General features: G+C 37.6%; 1 protein-coding gene across 4 annotated transcripts in view; it reads right to left on the reverse strand.

Annotated features, from left to right (window-relative positions):
- The window catches only part of LOC122327746 (disks large homolog 1-like), a 52,992-nt gene that overhangs the window by 10,326 nt on the left and 23,841 nt on the right, over window positions 1-18,825 (reverse strand). The gene's annotated exons all lie outside the window — the stretch shown is intronic.

Genomic DNA, 18,825 nt, shown 5'->3' on the forward strand with positions numbered 1-18,825 from the left:
GAAGGAAAAACATTCCAAAACCTACAGCGTGTTTGTCTGCTGTGTATGTAAGGAGTGAGGTAATCAAAGTTACAACAATCTGCATGGTAGAATTTTGGACATGAGGTGATCGACAACACAGCAAATGTTAAAACATGTGAACTGATCAGGAAATCTAGATTCTAAGACCAGGACCTACCTTCATTGGGGAGATATGTGCATGTGCCACGTAACCGTGGACGTTCTCAATCTGGGAGAGGTTCTTCTCAGCCACTTGGACCAGCTCTGGCCCAGGAGCCTCATCGGTGAGCTGGGGGGAACTCTGCTCCTGTGGAGATCCTGTGTCTTCATCATGGTGTCTGTATTTCTACAGAGAACAACAGAGACCAGTTAGACAAGATTAGATGAATACCATGTTATAAGGAGATTTGATACCTTTTGAGGTCTTAGTTTCCCTTTGACACCTGTTTGGTGAACTGCATTCACACAAAAAAAAAACCTATTCCAAAACCCAGTAAGAATCCTACAGAGGCAGATTTTCAAGCCACATGTCTGATTTGAAAGTTGTTCTAAAAGGTACTTAAAGGAATGGTTCACCCTAAAATGTGAATCAAACTAGAATGAAAATTCTGTCATTGTTTACTCACCCTCAAATAGTACCAAACCTGTAATAATTTCTGTTCTTCTATATAGGCTGTTCAGTTCTATAACCAGGCTGTTTTTGGTCACCACTCACTTCCATAAAACGACCAAAACAGCCTGGTTACAAACTTTTTTCAAAATATCTTTTGTGTTCAATTGAACAAGGAAATTCATAAAGCTTTGGAACTACTTGAAGGTGACAAAACGTACATTTTTGGGTGAAATATTCCTTTAATTATGCTGCATAATAGTCCATTTTGGTCTCTCTCTCAAAAGTCAATCTCAAAACACATTATGACAAAAAATTACTCCAAAATGTATACCAACAAAAGAAATATCCTACGCTTATTTTTATTCAATACCCGGGAGTTTAAAAAAAATAGTAAAATTGGTAGGATGCTGCCTTAGAAGTCTACAAAGTAGGCAACAAAGTGGAACAGAGCAGATATCTTAGACTTTTATAAACAAATCATAAATATTTAAATATGGAAGATCTTAAAGACTGGTGTTTTAGTTCACTATAGTAACCACATAGTCAGTGCAAAATGATAGAAAAGAAATTTGTTTTTTTTAGGGTGGCATACACTTTAATACTAAAATATGTGAAGCTTTGACTTAAAGTAGAGACACACTGTAATGACTATTCAGAAGACGCAGGATACCCAGGATGACTTGGACCCAAGAATTAACCAAATATAAATATGTAGAGACTTCTTGGATTGTGCATTTTTGTCCTTGTTACAGCCTGAAAGATCCTGATGCTGTATAATTTTTTTTTTGCATGGGAAAAAGCAGCATCAGCATTCTTCAAAGGTGTTCCAAAAAGATTCATTAATATTATACTCTATTTTACAATATTATCACTGTGTCTAGATAAAATGAAAATCGTACAAAATACGAAAATAAATAAAAATAAACAAATAAATAAGTAAATAAATTATACTATCTCGTTTTTAATTTTAGGTGAAAATTAGGCAATATACTTAAGTATAATATATGTTGTAGCCAGCTCCATTTATCCACATTTTAATTCTAGAAACACAGAAAACTCTCAAACCATACATACCCTTGCACTACAGTAATGCTTTCAAATGACAATGAATGGGTTTCCCTTCCTCTAAACAGTGGCACTTGCTTACACAGAAAGGTAGCTGATGAGCGGTTTCCACAGAGGCGGAGGATGGCCACAGTTGCTATGGCAACAGGTCTATCAGATACAGACTACTTCTCACTATAGGTAAGCCAGTGATTCAAGCAGCCTCATTTAAAGCTAGCACAAGGCTCAGTTGTGCTGGTTTACCAGCATACATTTAAGTATTTGCTTAAAAAAAAGCAATTAGGAATTTACACTGAAAAGCAACTAAAAATAAGAGAAATGTTCTAGAACTAGAATGTTCTGGAAAATGTAATAATGAGCTTGAGGTCAACCTAGATAACAATCTTAACTCAGACTCTACATTATTGCATTTGCTTATTAAAAATCATCTATCAGAATGTTAGGCTTATCGTCCTATTTTTACATTATTTCCAGTGCCATCACTTATCTTTGCAAAATGTGAACATACATTACTTCTTTCTTCATTACATGGTCAAAGGCACAATAAAGAAATTATGTCAAGAAAATATTGTGTTGTCCATTTATTTTAACATAGACCTGAAATACACAATGTATAACCACAGATTGTCAAACTAGAGTTTAAAGAACCCCCATGAGACCACAAGAGGGTGCTGTGAGTTCCATATAATTTTTTTGGATTGCTAAATTTAGAACATTATTTATTTCTCATTTTATGGAACATTAACTTTATGTTAGCATGTTTTAAGCGTACATTATATTTATGCATAAAACACCTGCCTATTATATTTTAGGAAGGGGGTTCCTGGTATCAAAACGCTTGAAAGAACACAATTGTGTCTGTTTAGTGTACTTTAAGATTTCAATATGTACATAAATTCCAGAAAATTGTAACACTGACATGAAACACTTGAATATTTACATTTGAGTTTAAATTTAAATTACTTAATACTTCAGCAGAAACATTTAAGATGGAATTTCTAAACTGTTCTTCTAAACACTGCTCAACCTATAACTCACAGTAAGCAATCCAATTACACAATGCACTGTGACTAAGCCTCGTCAACATTTAAAAGTCATAGAGGTGTCCAAAGACATAGCTTTTTCTTTGTGAATCTGGCCACAAGTCTTTCCCTAACAATGCCGCCATGTTATGTAATTTTCCTCTAACATCCATAAATGGAAATATCAGCAAGACCAGTATAAAGAATTGCTATCATTAAGACTGATTTGTAGGTGTTCAATGTGTAGAGCATGTAGGCGGAAGCACATGATACAAGAGGAGAGCTCGCAGTCTTCCCTGATGAGAGCATGAGGAGGAGGATCTCCTGGCAACCACGACCACTCACTATTGAGTCATGGTCCTCTGTGGCTGAGGTAAGCAGCACACTATTCGATTTGGAGCTTTCCTGGGATACACTGGATACTTCATCTCTGCAAACTGGGATCCAATCTGACTCTAGTTTTTGAATCCAGTTTCCACCTCTGCACATTTTGCTAATATTCTCAGCTTTAAATAAGAACATACACTGCAATAATCTGCTTTCTGTGGCAATTTGTCAGTAAAAGATGAAATGCTTTAACCACAGGTTAAAATTTCATGTTGCATACTTGAAAAAGTATTTGTTTTCATATTTGCAATGTTAACGTATCTGAATGCTAAGCTATTATTTATTATGTAAATTAAAAGTTTTGAACTTCAGATGTGTCCCAATGGTGACAGAGGCAGGTGCACTGACTTTTGTTTGGTTGACTGTATTTTGATAAAGTACTAACTGCTCTGTCAAGATTGCTGTGCGTGTATGAGCACCCACTGACACGACCACTTCAACTGTATCCTTACTTTAAACACTTATTGTCTTATAAGGCATCGCAGGTCTGCTTTTATTTGTTTCATACACTGTGCTTTTATGAAATAAAGAAAACAGATCAAAGGATGTCGCTTTCTGCCGTTTGAGTTTCCTTTCTGTAAACAAATTAAGCATATCACAAAAACTAACTGAATCTCAGCCTATGTTACCTATCACTTTCCCCCTTGTTCATCTGTTAACTAAATCTAATATATTTTAAGAATTTATTCTATACATATAAGTACTACAGATTATATATGGCATATATTTTGTATTTTCATATATTGGTGAAAAAAATATATAATTTTTTCCCCATAAAAAAATTACAGTGATTTTAACAGAAAAAAAAAAACATAAATTAACATTCCTAGAATTCCCTGCGTACTGCCAGTGTATTTAAAAGGTACAAAACAGAACAATGCAATATGTTGGTACATTAATATTGTATTAGTTAATAAAATTACAGTATTTAACTGAAAATTTAAGTTTAAACTGTAAAACATAAAACACTGTAATCATATTTTTTACGGTAGAAGTCCTGCAACCACACCTGCCGAAATTTTACAGAGCGTAGTATTTGTTGTTTTCTTCTCTATTGTACTGAAATCATATCAAACCGTGACCCCAGGATAAAAAATAAGAAATACAGGAGACAGACTCTTTACTACTTAATAATATAGTGAAGCATCCAGTGACAATGCTAAAACAATAAGGGGGTGGATTTGACCCATTTGAATCTGCATGATGTAACATTTCAAATGTTCATATTTCACATGTAAACACACAATCAAATATGTATAATTCCTTATAACAGTAACAATGCATTTTAGCTCTACATTTGTCTAAATGCATTATCCCCCAAAGATAAGTGCTGTCCTGCTGTTAATACATGGTGACAGTATGGCAATGTCGTAAAGCGACAGTGTTAGTTATTGCCTGTAACTAAATCTTCCCAAGTTGTGGACTCCAGTTTTTTAGGAGAATCATTGGAAATGGTTCTAACAACAAAATCTGGGGAGACATGACATGGCATTTGGGCAATCATCCCATCTGTGTGATCAGATGCTAAAACTGTGCTGTCAATCTGACAGTCTAGAGAGCAGCATAAGCTCCTCTGCACAGCCACTATTCTTTCATATGTTGCCCTTCCTGTCATCAAGAAAATGACACTGAGTACAGAGAAATGACTAGTTTCGATCAATCTAGTCCAATCTGAGATCTGCCCAATGTGCCAGCCTGTATCTATCTGAGGCCGCAAGGAGAATTTGTGAGCAGTAGACCAGAGAAATTGGACTACACAGAGATAGTGGCAATTGTATGGGTTTCTCTTTGGTTTAGCTATGAGTGTGAGGTGTTATGCCCCTGTCAAATTTAGATGGATAACTTGACTTGCCATTATTACATCAATGGATCATGGCAGAAATAGAGAGCAATAGAGACAAGAAACCTACCAAAGCCATCATAACCTTCCACGTTTTCTTTAAGAAACTAAAAATAGAAGCTGTGCATTCAACCAGCATGTTCTGGAACAAAGGACGATTGACTAAGAAATTAGTATTTACAGGAGCAGCAGTCCAACACCCAGCATAGGCTCCTTCATACATCACTGTCACACTGCTGTTTCCCCTCCAGTTTAATCAAAGAAATGTCTTAGGTCGTTTAAGACAGTCTTTGCTTAAAGATGACCTAAAAACAACTTTTCCATGTTTGAACCAATATCGTATTTATGCGTTTCAAAATTATCTTTTAACCACCTATAGAAGCTAATCGCATTGGCTGTTATGTTACACTAAGGTTCTGCTTAAAAATACACTGTTTTCAAGAATAAAGTTCACAATGATCTTGCAGTACTTCAAGTTTTCACTCAAAGAAAAATACATGTTTTTAACCTTTTTATCAATTGACAATGAATTCCAATTCCAAATGTCAATCCTGAGCAGAGCAGATGACATGTAATCCTATGGGCTTTGCATCAAGGATTTGAGAAGTTAATGCCATGGTGGCATTGATGCCATACGGCACCCATACAGGCAGTAATCATGCCAGAGGCCAAAGGTTGCTGGTTAAACTATTCCAAAGACTTCTGTTTATCGAGTGATTATATAATCATTTAAATTAATTATCCCTCCATAGGCTTGATTGTTACAAAAAAAGCAATTAAGACAAAATCGATTCACCACAATCATGCACACAAATAATAGTTCACAATCATGCTGTAACAAGCAATTTATAGTATAAAAATGAAGAAGTTTCATACGTGAGATTCTGTAAGTGTTTGCTAAGGAGGTTCTTGTGCTCGGATAATGCCAGAGCTAACGCATTACTGTGTGACATGCTCTCATTAAGCACACATAGGCTTTACCCTGAGCTAATACAATGAAATGTGTGCAATCTCCATCAGTGTATAGAGAGTGATTACTGGTAAGCAGAGTGTTAACTACAGTAAGAGCAGAGATAAGCCAATGACTGATTAAAAGAGAAAGGGCTGTGAATAGAGGAAAGACACCCTTGACGTGTATCAACAGCCCTAATACCAGCAGTCGAGCAGTTGTAAACATGCTGGTAGTTAACATAAAATACCTTCCGAAAGTAGATATGTCTTAAGATGTGACATGGAACAATTATTTTTTGTAATTATAAATTCAGCTTTCATAAGCTCATGTTAATAAGGTCTACATAAGAGCTGTTGTGATCCAGATGGAACCTGGGTCATGCCCTCATCCCACTTTAATTTCTACACTTGACTTGTCATAAAAAAAGTAAAGTTAAGACCCTATGTTTGCACCTTCCCCTACACATTCATATACACATCTTCAAGTTGGAAACATGGCCGTGTTTTCTCAATTCTGTGAGAATATCCCTACTTTTGGACTCAACTTCTCTTATCTCATCAAGTTGACTGTATGTGCCATAGTTTGTTTTTTTTTTGGCAGCTGTACAGAAGACAATTTTGGCAGCAACACCTGGATGCACATTCTGGACAGATTCTCACAGTCTGTCCTCTAGCTCTGACACAAAGCAAAGCAGAGAAAGTGAGCAGAGAGCTCCACAACCCACCTTGCATCCAAACATGAGTGAGATGGTGCTGTTCGTACAGGCCACTTTGCAGTGGCACAGCATGGGCGAGAAACAGTCCAACTTCTTAATGCTGGGTGACATTTTCTCGCCACTGTGACAGCTGAGCCGATCAGCCAGCGAAGAGCCGGAGACTCGCCTCCGCGAGCGATACTTGCTCCTTCCTCTCCGGCCACCTCCTGCTCCACCACCTCCCCCCGCACCTCCTCCTCCTCCTGCCCCTCCACTGCTGCTGCTGCTGCCCGCTCTCACCATCCACCCTCATTCCTCGTCTCACTCCATCACGCCAGGGAAGGGACAGCCAGTGTGCTTCCTTCATCCAGCGAGTTTTCCACACGCCCCCCTCTCCGTCACCACAGCTTCGGTATTCCGCTGTCTCTCAGTGCCGTTCTTCTTCTGCTTCACTTGCTTGGAAAGGAAGAATCTGTCTCTCCACCTTCCTCTCGCTCTACCAATGTTCTGTACTTCTCCTTCTTGACCGGCGACCTCTCGGCTGTCAGTCACGGTGGTGGAGATGTTTACACGGAGGCCTCGCAGGAGCCATGCTGCTTGAAAGAAAGTACAAGCTTTCGGCTCTTCTAGTTAAATCTTCTCCATCACACAAGACACCAGACAACCTCCTTGTTTCCCAAAAGAGAGGTGAAGAACGGCACAGTGAGTGCAACGCAGTGAGTTGTGAGGAGAACGAGGGAAGAGGAGGAGAGATGTGAGGGGAGGAAGGGAGGGAGGGGACGGTAAAGCTGTTGCAGCGCGTGGTGTTTGTCACATGGGCTTCGTCAGACAGGAGTTGGGTTGAGTCTCTCTCTGTCTCATCCTCAGTGTGGGTGCTCTACGTCACCCGATAGACTGAGGGGAAGGAAAAAAGCTAAAGCAGTTACCAGTGAGAGGAACAGCAAATGAACATCCTCAGGGAGCACAGTCTTGCATGGAGGAGGAGGAGCATTAATGGAGTGGCTTCCTGCACGTTTACATGGAGGAGAGAAAAAGTGCAGGGGGAGGGGGAGCTCAGAGACTGGCCAATAAGACGACAGAATGTCATTGGCAGCTGACTGGACAGTCTGGCTGTGACCTTCTGAGAACGGTGCCATTTCTGGACGGAATCCATACGATAGAGAAAGTGGACCGTGACAGGGCCAGACAGAGAGCTCCTTGAGCTTTACTGTAGTCTATTTTTTCCCCATTTGATTAAGATGTCCGTGGAACATTCGCACTGGATGAACCACTCGGGTCATTGGGCAATAAGAGGCAGCAACATGGGGGATGGTCTGCAATGACAAAAATCTCTCCCATGACTTTGCTTCGGGAAAATTTTAAATCAGCAGTCAAGCTAAAAGGGATGTAGCAAAATGCTGCCATACACACTAATCTAATCCTTAACGCTAATGAGATCCTGTTCGTACACAACGTGCGCATACATGTGCTATATCCTGTCAGTGCAGCAATCCTAGAATAAAATCAAGCCAATATTGTACATTTTGCTGTACAATTCTTTCAATTTCCTTAAAATCTTTGAGATTCTTCTCTCATGCATATTTACAAATTGTGCAAATGTCAAAGGGCTCCAAGCTAGTAGTACAACTAGCATCAATTACCCCCATTTTATGTTACTTCGGCTGTCAGCGTGCCTCACTGTCCAAGTGTGACTCAGATCCTGCCGTTCCCGTTATATGTATGCGTCACTCAGTGTGCAACACGACTAATGGCAAACTCCATTCAGGGCTACCGATCACCCGAATGCTCGTATGCTGCATCATAAAGACACATATGACACACTGCTCTCTGAAAAGAACAAATTTATGGATGCAATTAGTCTTATTTTAGANATAGAGTCATGAGTCTCAGGAAAAAGAGAGATTTTGATGCTTTCCTCCATTATTAATGGCCTATTCCAAATTGTAGCTTGATATAGTACTGGCTGCTCTGGAATATCTTGGTCTCCGAGAGCAGGTTTAGTTGATTTAGATGAATAAAATCACTTCTGTGGTTTCTGACAGCAGAAATGGGGAGAAGCTAAGAAAATTACTAGAGCTCAACAACTACTAATAAGCAGATAGCGGAGAAGCTTTAGAACAACCTGATCTCAGATAGCTTGAAAATGTCATCTTGTCAGTGATTTCAAGTATACTGTTTCTTGACTTCTATTTTAAGTATGTTTAAAAAAGCTACCACCTGTGAAGAAAAAAAGAAAAAAGAATTATATAAAAACTTGTATGTCTACTTACTTGTTTTTTATAACTATGGAACTATAATACTTTATAATATTGTTTTATTTAGGCAGCTATGGTGGATAGCACACCATTTTTAATTATCTCCAAAAAGAGCTATAGTTTGTTCTGACTGTTTCAGGATACCCTGCTTTACTACAAATAATTACAGAGAATCATGTCATGATTTCAGCCCCTAATAAGCACTTATTGTGAGAACCTAATTTAGCACAATTCTCACCAACACTGTGACACAGCAGACTTAATATTCACCTTCTATACAAAAAAGTTGTTGTATTAATCAAGTTCCTATTTTTTTTAAAAAAGGCAAGTAAAACGCATCACCAGTCTAACCAAGTAATTGGCTTAATTGCAAATCTTCACCTGAAAGCGATGCAGTGATGAGCACAAAAGTATGTTGCCTTTGGGGAGCATGAAATTAATGCACACAGCTCCACCTTGTGGACTGTATCCAGAGTTCAAGAATCTTATGATTTGAGCCTGAGTTTTCATACGCTCTATTGCACCTGCTGTAGAGTTTATAGAGCATTTATAAGATGACAATGAGAAATTCCATGTAACTTTACGCAAAAGAAGCAGACAATGTACTATTTTGTTGGTTTACTATTAGAAACAAGCATGTGCATTACAACACAACCACACACACCTTTACAAGAAGCTGCCTTACAAGAAGATTTTCAGTATGCAATGCTATAAAAAATGCAAAAGAGGGATGGAAATTAACAATTACCAAATGACCAAGTCATTAAAGAATTTAATCAATCAGACCATGCACACTGCTAAACCACTGTAGACTAGTCTAAAAATGTTGTCTGATGTCGAGCATAGGCTTATGAAGACAAATAGATGATCTTGCCATATTCGAATACAGAGTTACAAAGGCTTAAAGTCAAGAGCTTTTTCTTTTTTCGCGTTAAGCACTTTACTGAACAAACTGCTTTGTCTCTAAATAAAGTCTGTAATCACTGTTGCAACCAGATGCAACTCTTCATACTGCAGTTTATTGCGCCACTGTAAATGGGGAAAGAGATTTAAAGCTCTTACACTTTTGAATGGAAAATATTCTAACAAAAACATTCTTGTGTTACAGCACAAGTACCTATGTACTGAAATGTACTAAGAATTTCTCGATGATCATTTTCTTTTCCAGCTGTTTACCTTCACAGACATAGGCTGTGTTTTGTAACTTGGGTGTCTTTAACATTAACTTGTGTCACAAACCTTGTGGTTGACTAAATGTGATAAAAACGAACAAATCACATTTAACACGGGACTAAGACTAAAACTAAAAATAGCTGACAAAATTAACACTACTAGGTAAATAACGNTGTCTTTAACATTAACTTGTGTCACAAACCTTGTGGTTGACTAAATGTGATAAAAACGAACAATCACATTTAACACGGGACTAAGACTAAAACTAAAAATAGCTGACAAAATTAACACTACTAGGTAGATAACATAACAGCAGTGGCCACGCCTTTCGTCACGCTACACTACATCTCCACTGAGAGCTATGGGTCCATATGGACTAACAGCTGAAGTGAAAAAAAAAACACACATTAGAATGTGGTTTTGTAAAAAACATTTTTACAATTACTTCACCAGCCTTAAAGGAATAGTTCACCTGAAAATGAAAATTATTTTATTTTACTAGGTTCTCAGATAAACAAAGTTTTTTAAAAATGTGTCCTGGCTTTTCCAAGCTTGGCGATGCTTGTGGATAGAGGCCGTTATTTTGAATCTCCATAAATCAGATATATCTGCAAGTACATGCGTTTTTGTAACAAAAGTTTTTAAATGATAACATAACTGACTCAAGTTATTTTCCGTGAGCACACAGATTTCCAGCTTTTCGGCTGACCTATTTAACAACGTATGATGAAACTTACGTCATATGTCAAATCAGAAGTTTCTAAATTTTAAAACTAGAAATATTTTTGATACAAAAACCCATCAATCTGCTTCAGAGGACATGTGATAACCCCCCGAAGGCGTACAGGTTAGTTTTCTGGGTATACTTGTGGATATATGCGATTTACTGAGCTTCAAAATAATGGCTGCTATCCACCCTCATTACCAAGCTTTGAAGAGCCAGGATGGTTTGGGGTGAGTAAAACATTGGGTACTTTTCATTTTTGGGTGAACCATATTAACACACAGAGGCCATCCATCAGAGCTGACCAGAAGGTCCTTGTCACCAAAAACAACCATTATATTTTTAGAAGAGGAGATACTATTGCAGAGCCACTAAATGCATAATTCAACATAAAAGCACAAGGAGAAAGAAAAGGCCTGACATCACTACCATGCATAAAAATGACAAGAGTAACTGGGACCTGAGAGACAGGACACACGATACATTACTGCACTTCACATTGAGATCATAATCGAGCTTCCATTGTTTATTTCAGTATATATTAATGCATAATACGCTTAATGAGTAATGCGTAATAAGACATTATCAAGAACTAGTCATGGTAGACTGACATCAAAAATGTTGTATATTTGGAAGAAGTGATTAGCGTAGACTGTAATGCCCAGAGGACAACAGTCCATATCAAAGCCAATGAGTCATTTATTTGCGTGGATTGAGATAATGTGACATTTGATGCAGGCTACGCTACAGTGACTCCCACACAGCCCCACTAAACCAGATTTAAACAGTGCATACACAAGCACAAATGAGTTGAATTACTTGTGTCTGTTTAATCCCTTAGGCCAGTCTATGGCTAGTTTTTATTACAGAGCTCTTCGGCACTGCTGAATTTAACAGGCCTATAGACTATTAAAAGCATATAAACAGTAAGCCCTGATTGAAACATTTCAGAGTGCATAAAGTTGATGAGCAAATATCACATGCATCGCGACAGTAATTTGATGGCCAGGCAATGGAAATGTTTTAGTAGTTGTTTAGGGAGGAAAATGATACTAAACTCTTATAATATAATAAACTTTATGAGCGAAAACTGAGAATGTATGCAAAAAGAGCTTCTTTCTGCTTGTCCTAGTCGATGCACAGCCCACATGGAAATCTATGTGCTTTTAACTGCAAGTCTGACATGCCCTAAGGCTGGCACAGACCAGAGGAGACGTGAGCATGAGCACTCATGCATGCAAAAAACATGCAGTCGCTGCACACAACTAGAGCCCATCCTCTGTGACGCCTCAAAAGCAGGCACTCAGAACAAGGGGCGGGTGTGTCAGAGGTTAGGAAGAGAGGGGAAGAGACAGAAAGTGAGAACTCTTTGACAATTCCCAAACAGGGACGCAAACCCTGCTCTCTTGTGCAGAAATAGCCTCATCTGCAACATTTCTGACAACAGGAGCTCATAGGTTATTTATCGGTTTACTTAGAAANAAAAAAAATGATAACCATAAACTCTTCAGAAATGAAATAAACAGCAGTTTGTGAGTTCAGTTCAGAGCAATACGTTACTCCAGGCTGAGCCAAACTGCTTATAAACAAAGCATAAACTGCTGCAGCTTGCACTCTGCAGTGCAATCCAGTTTATTTTACATAGTCATCAAAGGTCCAGATTAAAGTCTGGACTTCTTGTAATATCACTTTTCTAACATTTCTGCATAACAGAAGAAAAGCGGCAACTGGGGGCAGTCAGTCATGATCACAAATTGCAAAGCTCAAGTTCTTCATCTCAAACTAGGGGTGATAACGTGTGTTCTGGGCCAGTCACAATGACCACCTCATATTTCCCTGTTTCCCAAGACATGTTACATTAACAACCAATATTCTGTGCGCTACCTAGCAGTATTTTCANCAGATATTACTTCTCATTTTTAAATAAAATACACTGCATGGCTCAAATCAGTTAAAAATACAGTAACCCAATTTTATTTTTACAGAATGGACTAATATATATAGTTTTGATTAATCATAGGCCAATATGAATCAAACAATAAGTATCACTTCAGCCCACTGTTAAAAGAGACAGTGCCAGAGATCAAAGACAGAACGTCAGCCTCCTAAAGGTCAAAATAAATGACAGCAAGGCCCTTGAGATAAACAGCACTGAAAAGCAGGGCAGAAAGGACTTGCATACAGAAAGCCAGATGTTGTCCAGACATCCTGCTGCCATCTTTCTTTCTCTCAAATAAAACAGCAAAAAATGTATTAACAATGATTAATGTATTGGTAAATCTAAAAACAATTCAGCATTGCATGTTCAGTCATATATTAACAGACAAATAACATTAAATAGGGAAATAAAATTACTTGACTAAAATACAGTGAGAAACCACGAAGATGTAGTGATTGATGTAATGCAATGGCAGCACATCTATAAAACTGTTGGTATTGGTATCCATTGCTACATTAAGGATACTATGAACGGAAAATAAAAATGTAATGCCTACAGCCCCATAGCTTGTAGACAGGCTGATAATATATATAATAATAAAAATAATAAATAAAATAATAGGCTGAAAATATAGGGATGCTGTGAAACAAATAAATAATAAAAAATAGCACATTGACTTAAACTTAGTCTCAAGCCATAATTCTTTCAAGAAACCAGGTGAGAAAAAACAAATAACCAGACAGATGATGTAGGAATAGTGAAAAAACAGAACACTGAAGGGACACTGAAAAGCGGTCAATAAATGGGCTATAGTTTTTCCAATGGCAAATTCTAAAACTTTTAAAATGTCTCGACAATCTTGAATATTTAATTACGGTGTTGGTTAAACAACAACATCATCGAAAGAAAGCAAATGAATAAAACACTATAAACTTTCATCGTCACACTGTATTGTCTTGTGAGCAGAGATATATTGACTTTCAACACAAAGCTTGTAGCTATGACTCAAATGTAATGCATTCAAGGGTGATCAAACAGGACACGTTACAATCATAAAACTGCCATAACTAACCTACGTAATACCAAAAACGGTTATTATAGTGTGTACACAGCCGATAAACCGAATTCCCATTGATAAAACGGGGTAAATGCCTTGATTCAGACGCTCGCAGTAAGTGCGCTTACCTTGGTTGTAACAATACAAATGCAGTCCATCCTCTCATACCGGACAGAGACCTCGCGCCTCTCAGCACGTCATTTCGCAACTCTCTTCTTTAACGAGAATCACGCTAAATCCGTTCACAGCTATTCCTTAAGGACCGAGCGTAAAACAAGAGCGATCCACGTGTTTNGAGAGAGAGAGAGAGGTCCGCACATGTCTCCAAATGATCCCAAAACGCGCGAGTGAGAGCGCGCGCTGCATCACACTCCCGCTGCTGTGCCCAACATCTCACTGATTCAACTTAGAGCGAATGCCTTTACTTCTTCGCGATCATCAACTCGGTTTAAATTAAAGCGCTCGGAAACAGCCTCAAGCTTTCAAGAAATCCGTGCCCGCATTTATGGATTCTGCGCAAAGACCAAACCACAACAGAAAACGGGTCATTATCTAAAAACGAATGAATGGTTTTCGCGATGTCTATTGAATATAATGTGGTCCGTGGCGGGACATCGTTAATTACAGCTCAGTCGGCACCGGAAAACATCGAAAAAAAGACATCCGGTGAGGCATGGTGCGTGCAGTGTTGCGATCCAGGTCTAACTTTAATACTTTGTTAAAGACCGCATTAAAAAGCTCGCGTGGATCTCGGAAGAGTAATAACTCATATCAAACGTTTTTCATAGTTTTTCACTATTGTTAAACGCATTGCAGGGACGAAGGAGGCTTTTCAGGATGATCCAAACTTAAGGAATTAACCTGAACTTTATTCTTTTTAAAATGTGTTAATTACCGATTAAACAACATAAAATTGCGCTGCGATGTAATTTTGTTCACAGCAGCGTGTCTCGCATCCTGTAAAGACTGACAAGTGCAGATTTGAAAGTGACAACTCGTACAGGAGAGAAATCCAGACACCCCACAGAGAAAGTGTTTTGGCAGATCTCAAGCGTGTTCCCAGCAGATGCAGCCCCGCCATCAGTCACCTCACGCCGACGGTGTAAAAGCAGTCTTTATATAGATCACGCTGTAGATTGTCCTGAAATGCAGTGTAAGAATAAATATTTGATGCGCACAGTGATTAGCCCTTCCCTCTAGAAGCAGCCTCTGAACTAGTGTAGGCTGCAGCTGCATAAAGGGTTTTGGATCATAGGAAACATGAAGAACACTGGGTAGTAAACGGTTTCACACGCCTAACATTTTTTAAACATTTTAACATCCACTTTGTCTTTGGGTTAAATATACAATATTGAGATTCACAAAAGTGATGTACATGATGAACAGTGTAGAATATAATACATTATTATAGCAATTCGTTACTGATCATAGGGATAATATGTCTGACAACTAAACGGGTGTTGCATCAACCCACAAGGTACTTAGCTTTGTCGCTTATAATGGGAGTGATATAGCTACGTGCATTAAAAAGCGCACCACGTAGAAATTTTCAATGGCTGTCTGAAAATGCAAATGTGGACCTTGTACCCAAGAATAGGTCTCTGTGGAACAAAAATGTGTGTCTCCAAATATTGGTCTTTTTCAAACCAGGACAGGTATTTTATTTAAATCAAAAAACAGAAGCCCAAAGAGGCCATGCAGTTTTATTTTCTTTCTTGGTTTTTCATGATTGCAACTATTTTGCTATGCCTAGATCATGAGAAATCATTGATTTTTCCATAAAACTGGGCAAAATGCAATCTGAAAGTCTGTTCATAAAGACATGGAAGGATTTTAATCTTTTACTTTCAGTACTTACACTTTTTCTGCGATTGCGATGAAGTACAAGGTCAGACAAATTAAAAGTGAAATATAGGCTAAAAACAGTAGCTATATTGTGACAGTTAAACATTTCACCTTACGCTGTAACACGTGTTTTATAATATTTGATGAGCTTCAAAATAAATGAATAGTGAAGAACACAACTTATGGCACATGAGAAGCAACGATTTTATTCATATTAAATCCCTCACAGCTGATTTAAATCTGATTTAAATCTAAATCTAAGCTTTAAATCTGGATTAAAATGCAACTTATGTTAGTATTGTAGGTTTATTGGTTAGTTTTTCTTAACATCAACAACACATACAAAAGGCACTTAATTGCATTGGTGCATCTTACCCTATAGTATTTTGATGTGTAAGCTTTATATTTATTACTGCTATTTAACTAATCTTGTAATACGCATTAATATAAAGATGTGATCTGAAAACATTGCATCATTGAACATATAGACACAATGACTGATGCAAAACTAAGAATGAAGGACAAATAAATTTGCCAAATAGAACAACAAATGATAGCTCATTTTACTTAATGTCTGATTAAGANAAAAAAAAAAAAAAAAAAAGTTCAACATTTGGTAGTTTACAATCCATTTATATACATGTAATCTCTCTTAATGCTTCTCCAAGGCTTGCCCAGACAATTGAACTGACCGATCATAATGCCATCTTGCCAAACAAATTGCCAAAAAGTCAGACAGGACAGATTACCTTTGGTGGATTTAAACTTATGTGTAATGATGTCTATGTTTGAAAATAACTTAATGAGATGCCTTAAAACTGGGAAACGCCTTTTTGTTCTGCAGATACCTAATTCTCTTTTCACTGGTAGAACTCCGTCAGAAGCCTTGCACCCAGACCCTGATGGCTCAAACGACTGCGGGAAAATGAGTGATGGCGCATTTCAGAAATATTGTGTTTATCGTGCATAAATAGTATTTTTTATATGAATAAACAGTTGCCCTGGTAATTAGAAGACTGGCTTTAATTTGAAGGCAGTCTTGCAGCCAACTGTAACTCTTTGATCTATTATAAAAGATCAGCTGTCTAGCTCACTAACAAACAATTATTACATGTCATTAAAATGCAATTACAATGCTTAGTAATCAGTCGAGTTACTTATAGCAGTCACTAACAGCAATAGCAACACAAGCTATATATTACGATAAAGTCTGGCACTAACCTGTGCTGTAGTGGCTACACAGAACAGTAGTAAATACCACCACAGGTAATGATTGAGAGTAGTGGTTGAAATATCGGCTCATAGCCGACCTTTTTTAAATATTGGCATCAGCAAATAAGGTTTTATATATGAGCTGTGTGTTTTATTTTGATGCCACTGAGAACGGCGGCACCTGAGCTCACAGCGCACACATTCTCCCCCTTGTTTGCGGTCACAGTTCTGTCTGATACAGATAGAAGTCTGTTTAAAAATTAGATAGAACTGTTAAACATGAGTTGAATTAAAAGGAGTACAAAAAAGTATTACAACAATTGCTTTTATATTATTCATAATGGAGAGGCAAATATTATAATACATTCTTGTTTGCCCTCAACATTCAGCAAATATGCATGTATATCATTTGAACAAATCTTTGCATGACTAATGAACATTTGGGTATATAAAAAAGTGTGCATTTGTAATGCATTTTTCTTTACGATGGTCTGTTTGTGCAAATTAAATGTGAACAAGAGGAGAGTTCAGCTTTACTGGCATTCAGCAAACTTTGCGCTTGTGATTTCACATTATATTGTACTTTATGAATTTGCATAAACCATGGCTTCAGTGGAAAAATATTCCTAATGCGCACAAACTTCTCAGAATACTGAGTGTCCTGTTGGTTACAGTGTTTATTGCCTTTTAAATTATATTTTTATTAAATATGTAATTATTTGTGATACATTTTCAAATATTTAAACATTTCTTAAATATGAATTAAAATTTTAAAATATTTATTTGCTTTATATTGGCCACCATTCTTTCCAAGATATCAGCATTGGCTTTCAAAAGGATTAAATTGGTCACCCACTAATTAAGAGGAATTATTTTTGTATGGGCTCACAATTATTTTTTTTCTTTGGGTTTTAGCTTATTAACTGTTTTTTTATAGATTAATTAATACTATATTTTATTTTAATATAATTGCTTAAATTCCTATGTATGTTTGCATGTCAATAAAGTGCCCTCCACAATTATTGGCACCCCTGTTTAAGATGTGGTTGTGGACCTCTAAAAATGTTTTTAAACAACATAGAACACAGAGAGAAAAGAGAAAGGACCAACCTTTAAGTACATTACTTTGAAAAATAAATAATTTGGGGAAAAAAAACTTGAAATCATATGTCCCACAATTATTGGCACCCCTAACAATTCCTCTGAAAAAATTAGATTTTTGTTATATATTTCTGTAGTTGTAGTTGGTCAGGGTATCTAGGAACTTTTAATTAGTAATTCATGACTTCAGGTCACAAAGTCTCCATAACAACCATCAGACGCTCTCTACATACCAACAAGCTGTTTGGGAGGCATGCAAGGAAAAAGCCTTTTCTCATGAACACTCACAAACATAAACGTCTGGAGTTTGCTAAGCAGTACTTGGACTTCAACTGTGATTGTGTGCTTTGGACTGATGATACTAAGACAGAGCTTTGTGGCAACAAATGCTCTAAGTGGGTCTGGTGTAAAACAGTATGCGAAAAAGCAAATCATGCCTACCTTGAAGTATGGTGGAGGATCTGTGATGCTGTGGGCCTATTTCTCTTCCAAAGACCCTGCGACCCTTGTTAGGATACATGGCATTATGAACGCTCTGAACTACCAGGAAATTTTAAATAAAAACCTGATGGCCTCTGCCAGAAAGCTGAAGATGGGTCGTCATTGGGTCTTTCAGCAGGATAATGATCCAAAACGTGTGGAAAATCTACACAAAAATGGTTCAGCAGTCACAAACTCAAGGTCCTCCCATGGCCATCTCAGTCTCCAGACCTCAACCCAATCAAAAACCTGTGGGGCAAGGGCCCAGGACATTGGATAATCTAGAAAAATTGTACAAAGAGGAATGGTCAAAGACCACTCTCTCTGTGTTCTCCAATCTTGTGAAATGTTATAGGAGGAGATTAAGTGCTATCTTTTTGGCAAAAGGGGGTTGTACAAAGTATTAACATCAGGAGTGCCAATAATTGTGGGACATGATTTCAAGGGGTTTTTTTTCACTAAAGTA

The sequence above is a fragment of the Puntigrus tetrazona genome, chromosome 2 (assembly GCF_018831695.1).
Source record: "Puntigrus tetrazona isolate hp1 chromosome 2, ASM1883169v1, whole genome shotgun sequence".
Lineage (NCBI taxonomy): Eukaryota > Metazoa > Chordata > Actinopteri > Cypriniformes > Cyprinidae > Puntigrus > Puntigrus tetrazona.